At 39.2% G+C, this 11,842-nt stretch overlaps 1 non-coding gene across 1 annotated transcript; it reads left to right on the top strand.

The window, feature by feature from the left end:
- The first annotated feature begins 3,163 nt into the window (after positions 1–3,163).
- LOC123574990 (small nucleolar RNA SNORA18) lies at positions 3,164–3,296 on the top strand. Its single transcript, XR_006700161.2, has one exon. It is a non-coding gene; the product is annotated as a small nucleolar RNA SNORA18 (small nucleolar RNA).
- Positions 3,297–11,842: the final 8,546 nt, after the last annotated feature.

Here is an 11,842-nt window from a genome sequence, read left to right as displayed (position 1 = left end):
TCAGGTTAGTTGATTTCTGTTCTCACCTATATAATTTCCTTCTGCTTGCTTTGAGCTTCTTTGGCTAATATTTTTCTAGTTTTTTGAGGGGAAAAACTTAGTTTTGAGGGCTTTCCTCTTTTCTAACATAAGCATTTAAGGCTATAAGATCCCCCTCAGTTCTGCATTAGCTACTTCCCACATATTTTGATCTATTGTCTTTTTATTCTTATTCAACTCTATGTGTACCTCTTGAAATTTCCTTGGCTCTCCTTCTTGACCATAGACTATTTACAGATGTACTATTTAATTTCAAAGTATCTGGAGATTTTTTTCTGTTGTCTTTCGAGGTCATGGACTTTTAACTTATTATAATCTATTTGTGAATAGTATTGTGAAACTTCATAAAAAATGTATAAGAAACTTACAGCAGTGTAATTCTATTTTCCCATCAGTCTGGAGATGAGCTGGTTCTGGTCTGGGTTGTAGATTTAATTAATTTCAGTTTAATTAATTTCAGTTTACCACAGGTTTCATGTATTTCAAACGTAGCAGCCAGGGCCCTCCTTTCATTAGGAATAGGGAGCTAAGACTCTGAGGTCTCCCTAAGCTTTCTCGCTCATTTCCAGCTTCCCGTGCCTTGGAAGAAATCTGTGTTGCAGCCTCTCCCGGCTGCTGACTCCACAGGACCTCTCCTTCTCTCTGCCATCTTACCCTGTCCCAGGAGCCCAGCCATCACTCTGTATTTGAGGTGAAATGTCTGAATGAAAGGATTTATGGGGCATGTAGATGAGTGTACTTTGGGGGTGCTTCTGGGTTTGAATCCATCACGCCTGGTCTACAGGGTCCTTCAAGATTTCTTTGGTTTCTTCTTGTCTCAGCCAAGAGCCAAGTCCTCCCTGCTTATAGCTGGCTTGTTCTTCCCACCACATCCCAGAGATAAAAGCAGTTGCAGGTTTTTATTGCCTTGGATGGGCTCGTCCCTCCCTAGAATGTTGTGCGTTTAGACTTCTTTGCATTTTCAGGTCTCTAATGGTTGTCATGTGTGATGATTGGAATAAATCAAGATTTCCTCATTGTTATATTGCGAGCAACAGCTTTTTACAACCTTTTATACCCTAACAAGAAGCAGAGCTCCCACTATTCTGTTAAACCAGCAAAACCTCTCAGCAACCTCATCTGTCACCATGGCCTTGGAGTCTGGGAGCTAATGGTTTGGTTTTCAACATGTTTGAAAAAAATGTCATAATGTCTCCCCCATGATTTTGTCACAAATCCTATCCATCTTCTCCAAAGTGCTACTCTCAGAAAAACATACCTGTATCTCACAGATACAAAAATTCAGGGAAATCTTAGTTATTCCAACAGGTTGAGTAATTCTACCTTTCTCATTCAAGGTTGGAATTGGACACATATTAATATTAGATCCTCATGTTAGTGTTACCTAAATTCTCACCTCTCCATACATATATAAGGTCACAACTTTAATTGCTGTGTCTTGCTTCAGAAGTTGGGCTAAGTAGGACTTCCTCTAAGTTAAGCACTATTCTGAGCACTTGGATAGACCAAGTCTTTTCTTATAAGACTTACCTATCAAACCTTATAAGGCAAGTATCATTATAATCACCATTTCAAAGCATAGATACCTTGAGTGATGTGGCTAATGACCCATGGTTAGAAACTGAAGACAGGAAGTGTAGATTCAAAGACAATGATCTGGGCAGGCACAGTGGCTCATGTCTGTAATCCCAGCACTTTCGGAGGCCAAGGTAGGCGGATCACCTGAGGTCAGGAGTTCGAGACCAGCCTGTCCAACGTGGTGAAACCCCATCTCTACTAAAAGTACAAAAATTAGCCGAGTGTGGTGGTGCATGCCTATAGTCCCAGCTACTCCGGATGCCGAGGTAGGATAATTGCTTGAACCTGGGAGGCAGAGGTTGCAATGAGGCGAGATTGCGCCACTGCACTCCAGCCTGGGCGACAGAGTGATACTCCGTCTGAGAAATAAAATAAAACAATCAAAAAGACAATGATCCTTTATTTTCCTCTAAGCTATATTGCCATGCACAGTCTCTGCCTCATTACCATTGGGTCATAATGTCTATGGCTGAGCCAATGATGCCTAATTTAAAATCATTTTGAGGAGTATGGTCAAGTCAATTGCAGTCACAAAGAGAACACCTCTGGTTTGTACCATTTTTTATTTGTTTGCTTTGGTTCAGAATTCTATTTTTTATAAAGATTTCTTTTACTCTATTATTTTATTACTGTTACTTAAAAAATTGTCATTACCCCATCCTACCTCCTTATCGACCCAAAGCTAACCTTGACATTGGTGTGGGGAGGACAACTTTTTGTGAAAAGTATTTGCTGCCCTTCCCTGGGGGAGGAGGAGTTTCTCCACCTTGCTGCCATTCGGATTGGCTGTGTGAATTGCTTTGGCCGGGGAAATGTGGGCATAAATGATCCTTGTCTCTTTCAGCAGAAGTGGTTTCACTTTTTCTTTTCCATGTGCCATGGGCCTGGCAAACTCTGAGAGTGTGTGCTTTATCTACTTGATTCCAGAGGGAAGAGGATTTGGTGCCATGCTATGGCCGATGGATATGTGACATACAAGGATGGGAAAAAAATGGGGCGTTATTTGTTATTGCAGCATAACTTAGCCTTTGCTTATAAAGGGTGCGCTGCCAAGACACGTTTTTATGATTTTACTAAATGTATTAAATAGAATATATCTCTAAACCATTTGTGAATTGGTTCTCAAAGTGTGATCCCTGGATCACAAAAGTATGAAAGCAAGATAAAATGGTTTCATTCTTTTGGGGGGAAATAAGATAAAATATGTTCACTTAATAATATTAAGACATTATTTGAAAGTTTTTTACTCTCATTCTTTCATGAGGCTACAGTGGAGCTACCTAAAGGTGTAACTGCTCTGCTGCCTAAGGAAATGAATACTCGCATTCTCGTGTTTCAAAACTTTTTCAGCTTTAATTTCTTGTATACAAAAAATTAATACATGCCACCCAAATGAAATAAATCTCTTTGGATCTTCAGTAATTTTAGGAGAATAAGAGATTCCTAAAACCAAAAAAGAGAAACATTGATGTAGTTTATTGTTTGGTATATTTATAAATTTTACATAAGTGATATTTGGTGACTTGCTTTTTAAACTCAACATTCCGTTGAGGTCTAATCCTGATAGGGCTTTTGCTGTAGCCTGCATGTTGTTGGAAATGCGTCACAGAGTAACTCTGTGGTTTTACTTTACTCACAGGACTTTTGTTAGACCTGTGGGAAGGGACCACAAGGCAGTTGCTGAAGTATGAAAAAGACAGTTACTAAACTGTCATTAGTTTATTAACTGTCTTAGTAAAGACCTGTTAATTTACTTTTTTACCTTAGGTATTGGCATATTCCACACATCTGTACTATTCTTGAATTTCATCACTTGGGAATGAATACGATTTGAACTCGTTCATATTTAGAGAAGGTGTCACTTTGAGAACCAGGCAGATCCACCTACACTGAAAATGACCCTAAAGTAAATTGGTGGAAGAAATCAGATCCCAAAGATTACTGGTGAGTTTTGAAGTCTTCATCAGTATATCCGTATTAAAAGGAGATGACAGAAGCCAAAGTAAAATAATTATGGGCTGACGGAACAACTGGATTAAAATAAACGTCAGTTTCATGTAAAAGGGCTAACTTGAAGGTCATTTTTGAAAATGGTTAATTTTAACTCCAGCTCATTAGAGGATCTAAAGTGACCTTGATGGGCAGTGGAAGAAATCACGACATGAAATTCCTTGAATAAAAATTAATTGACTTTAATAAATGAACTCAACCTTCTCTCGCTAAGGTGTATGAAAATGGGTGCACATAGACTGAGCTCACGCCTTTCAGCTGTTTATGCTGTTATAAAATAGTTTCAAAAAGAGGAAAATATCTGCTCTTCAAAGTTTTCTGAGCATGTGACTTTATAAAGCATATGCATTTGATCACCTTCCCAAATGCCTTTCCTGTACCAATGAATAATACATTTGCCTCACAACTGAAGTGATATACCCTCCTGCTCTGCTTCCTATCCTATTGCCAAATTCAGTGACTGAATGGACATTTTCATATTCACTCCCCTAACTATGACCTCTCGATTTCACAGAGAAGCTTAATCCCGGTTAGTCTCGTTGTCTCACTGGGGATTCTCTGTTTCCTTGAGGGGCCTCTGAGAGGTGAACAGCTTTGCAAGGACTGGGAACCTGTGACCAGCACAGTGTTAGAAACACTTGAGGTGGTTGTTCTTCCAGGGCAGACATCTCCAACTCCCGGGGGCTCCTGCTTTCCGTCTGTCCCTGAATGCTGATTATGCATCATGAGATTATGTAACAGACAGTTCACAGCCTCTGCATGCAATTTTTTTTTCCTACATATTTTATTAGGGAAAAAATAAAATATACACAGTAGAGAGACTAGTATAGCAAACTTGTGTGTACTAATAACCTAGCTTCGAAATTGCCAACACACAGTCCATCTTGTTTCGTTCATTTCTTCACCCACTCCACACTCTCCCCACTGAGTTATTTTTAGTCAGTTATTAGACACCATACATAAATCCTACACTACTTGTCTCCAAAACACATTGATTCTTTTTTAGAAAACATAACCGCCGGGCATGGTGGCTCATGCCTGTAATCCCAGCACTTTGGGAGGCCGAGGCAGGCGGATCACCTGAGGTCAGGAGTTCGAGACCAGCCTGACCAACATGGTGAAACTCTGTCTCTACCGAAAATACAAAAATTAGCTGGGCATGGTGGCTAAGGCCTTAATCCCAGCTACTGGTGAGGCTGAGGCAGGAGAATCGGTTGAACCCAGGAGGCAGAGGTTTCTGTGACCCTAGATCCTGCCATTGCACTCCAGCCTGGGCAACAAGAGCGAAACTCCATCTCAAAACATAAAATTAAAAAAATAAAAATTTAAAAAACATAACCATAATACTGTTACTTATACCTGAAAATCAGTAATTCTTTAATATTGCCGAGTTTTCCAGTCAGCATTCAAACCTCTCATTTCACATCAGAAAAGTTTTTACAGCGAGTTTGTTGGAATTAGGATTCACAAAAGGTCCAGACATAGATTGGTTATGTCTCAAATCTATCTGTAGGTTTCCTCTTCCCTATTTTTATATCTTGCAAAGTGTCTGTTAATAAAACTGGATTCTTTGCCCTGTGGAACATCCCACAGTCTAGATATTGCTGATTGCAGCCCCGGAGTGTTTAACACGTTCCTCTGTCCCTTGTAGTTCCTATAAACTGGTAGTAAAGCATGGTCTTGATTAGGTTCAGGCTCAATATTTCTGGCAGGAATGCTGTATGTGTAGTGCGTTTGCTTGCTATTATATTGCATCAGGAGGTGCCTATTGTCTGTCTCCTTTTGTTGATGTTAATATTGATCTGTGGGTTCAGATGTTATCAGGATGATCTATCCATTATAAAATTTTCTACCAAATAATAGTTCCAGCTGCCAATGATGACCATTGCCTGCATCCATTATTTCATTAGGGGTTTGAGAAAGCAAATATTCTAATTCGATCATTTCTTCCGAATTCATTAGCTGTAAAGGAATGCATGCTCATCAGCTATTGGGTTACCATGAGTTATGAGTCAAAAGGCAAATGAGGTGAATTGTGCATGTGGCATTCCCCCACCCAGTCTCCATGTGCTCAGCCTTGTCTATGCCCTCATGGGCTGCACCAAAGGCTCTGTTGCCCACTAGATTCTGCTTGGGTATAGCTCATGGGAGTCCTGGAATGAGATCAAAGGGAGGGAGGAGAATGAGGATGGAGTTTATTCCCCTGTTTCCTTCCCTATGCTGTGCCCCAGCTGGCTGCATCCATTACAGCTGTCTCTGCACAGACCTCTCTTTCCTGGGTTTTGATAACCACTCCTTCCTTTGCTCCTCCAATCTGCATGAGATCACGTCCCCCTAAATGCCATGGTGGTCATGGCGTCGCCACCCTGTGGTGCTGCCCTCTTCCTTGTGGTCTCCCTACAAACACTGCCCATAGCTTTTATACAACCGTTTTACTGAGTCTCCAATTACAAGATTTGTAATGCCTGTTTCACATTGGGAGGTATATTATCCTTCTCCTCTTCCTTGTTTTTTTATTTTTAAATTTTATGGACATATAACAGCTGTACATATTATGAAGTTGATGTGATATTTTGGTACAGGCCAAGAAGAGAGTTATGGTGTTGGCTGGGGTGATTGATTGGGACTACTAAAGTGAAATTGGACTACTACTCCACAATGGAGGTACAGATGAAAGAATTACTACAGAAGATCCCTTAGGTCATCTTTCACCTGTAATTACCATGCCCTGTAATTACCATGCCCTGTAATTACGGTTAATGAAGAATTACTACAATGCAGTCTAGTCAGGACTACAAATAGCCTAGACCCTTCAGGAATGAAAGTTTGGGCCACCCTGCCAGGTAAAGAACAGGACCAGATAAGGCACTTGCTGAAGGAAAAAGGATTATACAGAAAGGGTAGTAGAAGAAAGTAGTTATACACACCACCCATGACCATGTGACCAGTTGCAGAAATGAGAATTGTAATTGTTATTCTTTTTCTCTATATTTTTAAAGAATATGCTTGTATATATACATGTATTAAGAAAATGCCTCTATTTTCTTTCCACTCTTATTCCTTTGTCATGTAACATGACACATACTGACTGTATTATTAAGTATTGTAAATTTTATTTTATTTATTTATTTGAGATGGAGTCTGGCTCTGTCGCCCAGGCTGGAGTGCAGTGGTGCGATCTCGGCTCACTACAACCTCCACCCCCTTAGTTGAAGTGATTTTCCTGCCTCGGCCTCCTGAGTAGTTGGGATTACAGGCATGTGCCAGCATGCCCGGCTAATTTTGTATTTTTAGTAGAGACAGGATTTCACCATGCTGGTCAGGCTGGTCTCAACCTCCTGACCTCAAGTGATCCACCCTCCTTGGCCTCCCAAAGTCCTGGGATTACAGGTGTGAGCCACCACGCCCAGCCATGTAAATTTTAATATTTAAGTTATGGGATATAAGGAGAAGAATAAACATCAATCAAGGACTTTATCTTCTCTTTTGGGAAAGAAGTTAGTGTGTTTTTGGTTGTACATAGGATAGTTGTATCATGTACAACTTGCTAGGGGGAGCTATAATCTCCTTATTGTTGTTATTTGGAGATTAAGTATGGTTTAAGGAGATGTGTAGGGATGTCAAGTTGACAAGGGGTGGACTTGTGATGGTTAATTTAGGTGTCAAGTTAATGGGATTAAGGGATACCCAAGTAGCTACTAGATACCCAAGTAGCTGGTGAAGCATTGTTTCTGGGTGTGGCTGTGAGGGTATTTCCAGAAGAGGTTGGCATTTGAATCAGTGGACTGAGTAAGGAAAATGTGCTCTCATTCAATGTGAGTCAACATTGTACAATTGGCTACAGGCTCAGATACAACAAAAAGGCAGAGGAAAAGCAAATTTGCTCTCTTCTGTAGCTGGGGTACCCTTCTTCTTCTGCCCTTGGACATCAGGACTCCAGCCTGTCCTGCCTTTGGAGTCTGTGACTTATACCAGAGGCCCTCAAGTTCTCAGGTCTTTGGCTATGGACTGTGAGGTAAACCTTTAGCTTCCCTGGTTCTGAGGGTTTTGGACTAGACTGAACCACATACTGATTTCCCTGGTACTCTATCCTGCAGGAGGTTTGTTGTGGGATGGGACTTCTTAGCCTCTATAATCATGTGGGCCAATTCCCCTAATAAATTTCTTTCTATCTATCTAGCTAGCTATCACCTATCTATACATACTACTGGTCCTATCTCCACAGAATCCTGACTAATATATTATCTGTACTAGTCAGGGTTCTCTCGAGGGACAGAACTAATAATTATATATGTGTATATTATATATACACAATTATATATATCTATATATAATTGTGTATGTATAATATATACACATATATATGTGTATATATCTGCGTATATATATGTGTGTGTGTGTGTGTGTGTGTGTGTATATATAAAGAGAAATTTATTAAGTATTAATTCACATGATCACAAGTCCCACAATAGGTCATCTGTAAGCTGAGGAGCAAGGAGAGCCAGTTCAAGTTACAAAACTGAAGAACTTGGAGTCTGATGTTCAAGCGCAGGAAGCATCCAGCACGGGAGAAAGACGTAGGCTGGGAGGACGTCTCTCCTGTTTATATTTTTTTGCCTGCTTTATATTCGCTGGCAGCTGATTCGATGGTGCCCACCAGATTAAGGGTGGGTCTGCCTTCCCCAGCCCACTGACTCAAATGTTAATCTCCTTTGGCAGCACCCTCACAGACACACCCAGGATCAACACTTTGTATCCTTCAATCCCATCAAGTTGACACTCAGTGTTAACCATCACACCATTGTTGTTATATATTAAATTTGCATTTGCATTTAGGTGTACTTCAGGATTTTTATGGTGTTCCATTGTTTATTCATGTACCAATAGCATGGCATTTTAATAATAGAAGATTTATAGTATATTTTTATATCTAATAGGACTAATTTCTCTCTTGCTACTTTTTCAAGAAAAACTCAGCTCTTCTCGCTTGTGTATTCTTACATGTGACCTTTATAATCAACTTGTTGAACTCTGCTACACACACACACACACACACACACGATCTTCAAAAAGTTCATGGAGAGTGTGTATTATGAAAAAAACTGTGCATGGCCAGGTGCGGTGGCTCATCCCAGAACTTTGGGAGGCCAAAGCAGGCGGATCGCGAGGTCAGGAGATCAAGATCATCCTGGCTAACACAGTGAAACCCCGTCTCCACTAAAAATACAAAAAATTAGCCAGGCGTGGTGGCGGGCGCCTGTAGTCCCAGCTACTAGGAAGGCTGAGGCGGGAGAATGGCAGGAACCTGGGAGGCGGAGCTTGCAGTGAGCTGAGATCGCGCCCCTGCACTACAGCCTGGGTGACAGAGTGAGACTCCATCTCAAAAATAAAATAAAATAAAATAAAATAAAATAAAATGAAATAAAAGCTGTGCATAAATTTCAACTTTTTTGCACCAAAATAAACTCATAGTAACTTGTTATAACATGTCTGAACAGAACACGGCTTGAGGTATGTGATGGTTGAGTGTCAACTTGAATTGAATTGAAGGACGTAAAGTATTGTTTCTGGGTGTTGTCAGAAGAGATTAACATTTGAGTCAGTGGACTGGGAGAGGCAGACCCACCCTCAATCTGGGTGGGTACCATCTAGTCAGCTGCCAGCATGGCTAGAATAAAGCAGGCAGAATGTGGAGGGACTTGACTTGCTGAGTTTTCTGGTCTTCATCTTTTTTCCCATGCTGGATGGTTCCTGCCTTCGAACATCAGACTCCAAGTTCTTTGACTTTTGGACTCCTGAACTTACACCAGTGCTTTTCGAGGGGCTCTCCGGCGTCCCTGCCTTTGACGTTTTGAGACTCAGACTGAGTCACTACTGGCTTCCTTGTTCCTCATGTTGCAGACAATCTGTTGTGGGACTTCACCTTCTGATGCTATGAGTCAATTCTCCTTAATAAACTCCCTTTCATATATACCCATATCGTATTAGTTCTGTCCCTCTAGAGAACCCTAATACAAAGCACTAATAAAAACAAGACATCAGTTTGAAAAAAAGACCCTATCAGAACGAAATGAATTCTGCTAAAATCAAAGCAAGACCAAACATCAAATTTATGGTGAAGAATGGTGAAATCATTGATGCCTGACAAAAAGTTTATGGGGACAGTACTCTCAAAAAATCAGCAGTTTACAAATGAATACATCGTGTTAAAAAGGAACAAGATGATGTTGAAGATCAAGCCTGCAGTGGTAGAAAATCTATATCAATTTGTGAGGGAAAAAAATCACCTTGTTCATGTCCTAATTGAAGAAGACTGGCAATCAACAGCAGAAATCGCCAACACCATAGGCATCTCAATTGTTTCATCTTATGTAATTGTGACTGAAAAACTAAAGTTGAGCAAATTTTCCCCTTGGTGGATCCCAAAACTGTTGTGCCCAGATCAGATGCAGACAGGAGCAGAGCTTTCAATGGACAGTTTCAACAAGTGGAATCAAGATCCTGAAGCATTTCTTAAAGAATTTCAGAAGGAAATGGAACATGGCTTTACTAGCATGACCCAAATACAAAGCCACAATCAAAGCAATGGCTTCCAAGAGGTTTTTGCTTGTTGACTTTCTGGAGGGCCAAATACTGATCACATCTGCTTATGATGAGAGTGTTTTAAGAAAGCTAACCAAAGCCACAGCAGAATAATGCCCAGGAAACTTCACCACCACCACAATACTGCTGCTCATTCCTCTCATCAAACAGGAGAAATTATGTGAGTTTCAATGGGAAATCATCAGGCATCCTGCTTACAGTCCTGATTTGTTTTTTTCTGACTTCTTTTTGTTTCCTGATCTTGAAAAATCATTAAAGGGAACCAAGTTTTCTTCAGTTAATGTGAAAAAGACTTCATTGACATGGTTAATTTCTCAGAACCCTCACTTGTTTAAGGATGGATTAAATGACTGGCATCACCACTTAACAAAAGTGTCTTAAACTTGATGTAGCTTATGTTGAGAAATAAAGTTTATACTTTTTATTTTTATCTTTTAATTCCATTTTGCTGCAAACTTTTTAAAGTCCCCTCATATACATATCACATTAAATTTTAGAAATTTCCTTAGTGTTGACATCCTTCTGATTCTGTGTTTTCTTATTTAACAACCTAATATGCATTTATATATTTGTTCAAGTTAACCTTTGTGTCTATTGGGAGATCGCTTTTGTAAAAATAGTTTTCCTCTTTTAGGTTTTGCTATTTTTTAGAAAGATACTCCCTACTGTTTTACCTTATTATTATATAGCAAAAAATGTATTGTCTTCTATTATACCTTCTGATTATTTGCGTATATAAAGTCCAGTATAAGCTCCATTTTTGAATTCTTCATGGCTGACAAATAGAAATATAATATTTGTATTTTTGTATGTAGAAATGTATTTGTTCTAATAATTTATTTTTAGCTTATTACGGATTTTCTATACGCACAATTCTATCATTTGCACGTGATGGCAGTTTCAGTTGCTCTTTCAATTACTCTTTATTATTTTCTTGCCTGAACATAATGTGCTGGTTGGGACCATCAGTGTGAACAAGAATCTTTACCTCATTCCAGATACCAGAGTGAGAACTTCCAACATTTCTTCATGGAATATGTTTGCTGATGCTTTCTTTGTATCTATTAAAACAATCAATGGTGATAAAATGCATTGATTGGTTTTCCAATGTAAGACCATCTTTCCAATCCTGAGATAAGACCTATTCGTTCACTATTTGTAATAATACTTTTTACATATTGGTGAATTTATGTTTCTAATATTTTAAATAATATTTTAATTATATACATAAGTGAATTGGCCTTTAATAATTTTTCTTAATCCAATCTTGGTATCTGGATTTTGCTGGCCTGATAAAATTCTTTGGAGAGTATCATTTCTTCTATACTCTTAAATAGTTTCTATATGATTGATATTTTTAAAAAATAACTACTTGGTAACACTCTGGGTGAAACCATTCAGGTCTGCACTGTTTTCACTGGAAAGTGAATACATCTACATGTAGTTTTTGCTGTGTTTCACATGTTTATCTTGTTTCAAGTATGGTAGGTTGTATTTTTCTAGAAAGTTGTCCATTTTATTTAATTTGCCTTTTTAGGGTACAGCAAATTCTTACTTTCTTTTTTTTTTTAGTTCTTTTTCTAGTCTTTCTTTTTTTAAAATCAGTTTTATC

The sequence above is a fragment of the Macaca fascicularis genome, chromosome 7, assembly GCF_037993035.2.
Source record: "Macaca fascicularis isolate 582-1 chromosome 7, T2T-MFA8v1.1".
Lineage (NCBI taxonomy): Eukaryota > Metazoa > Chordata > Mammalia > Primates > Cercopithecidae > Macaca > Macaca fascicularis.
The sequence above is the reverse complement of the archived record's forward strand: the minus strand, read 5'-3'. Positions and strand labels throughout refer to the sequence as shown.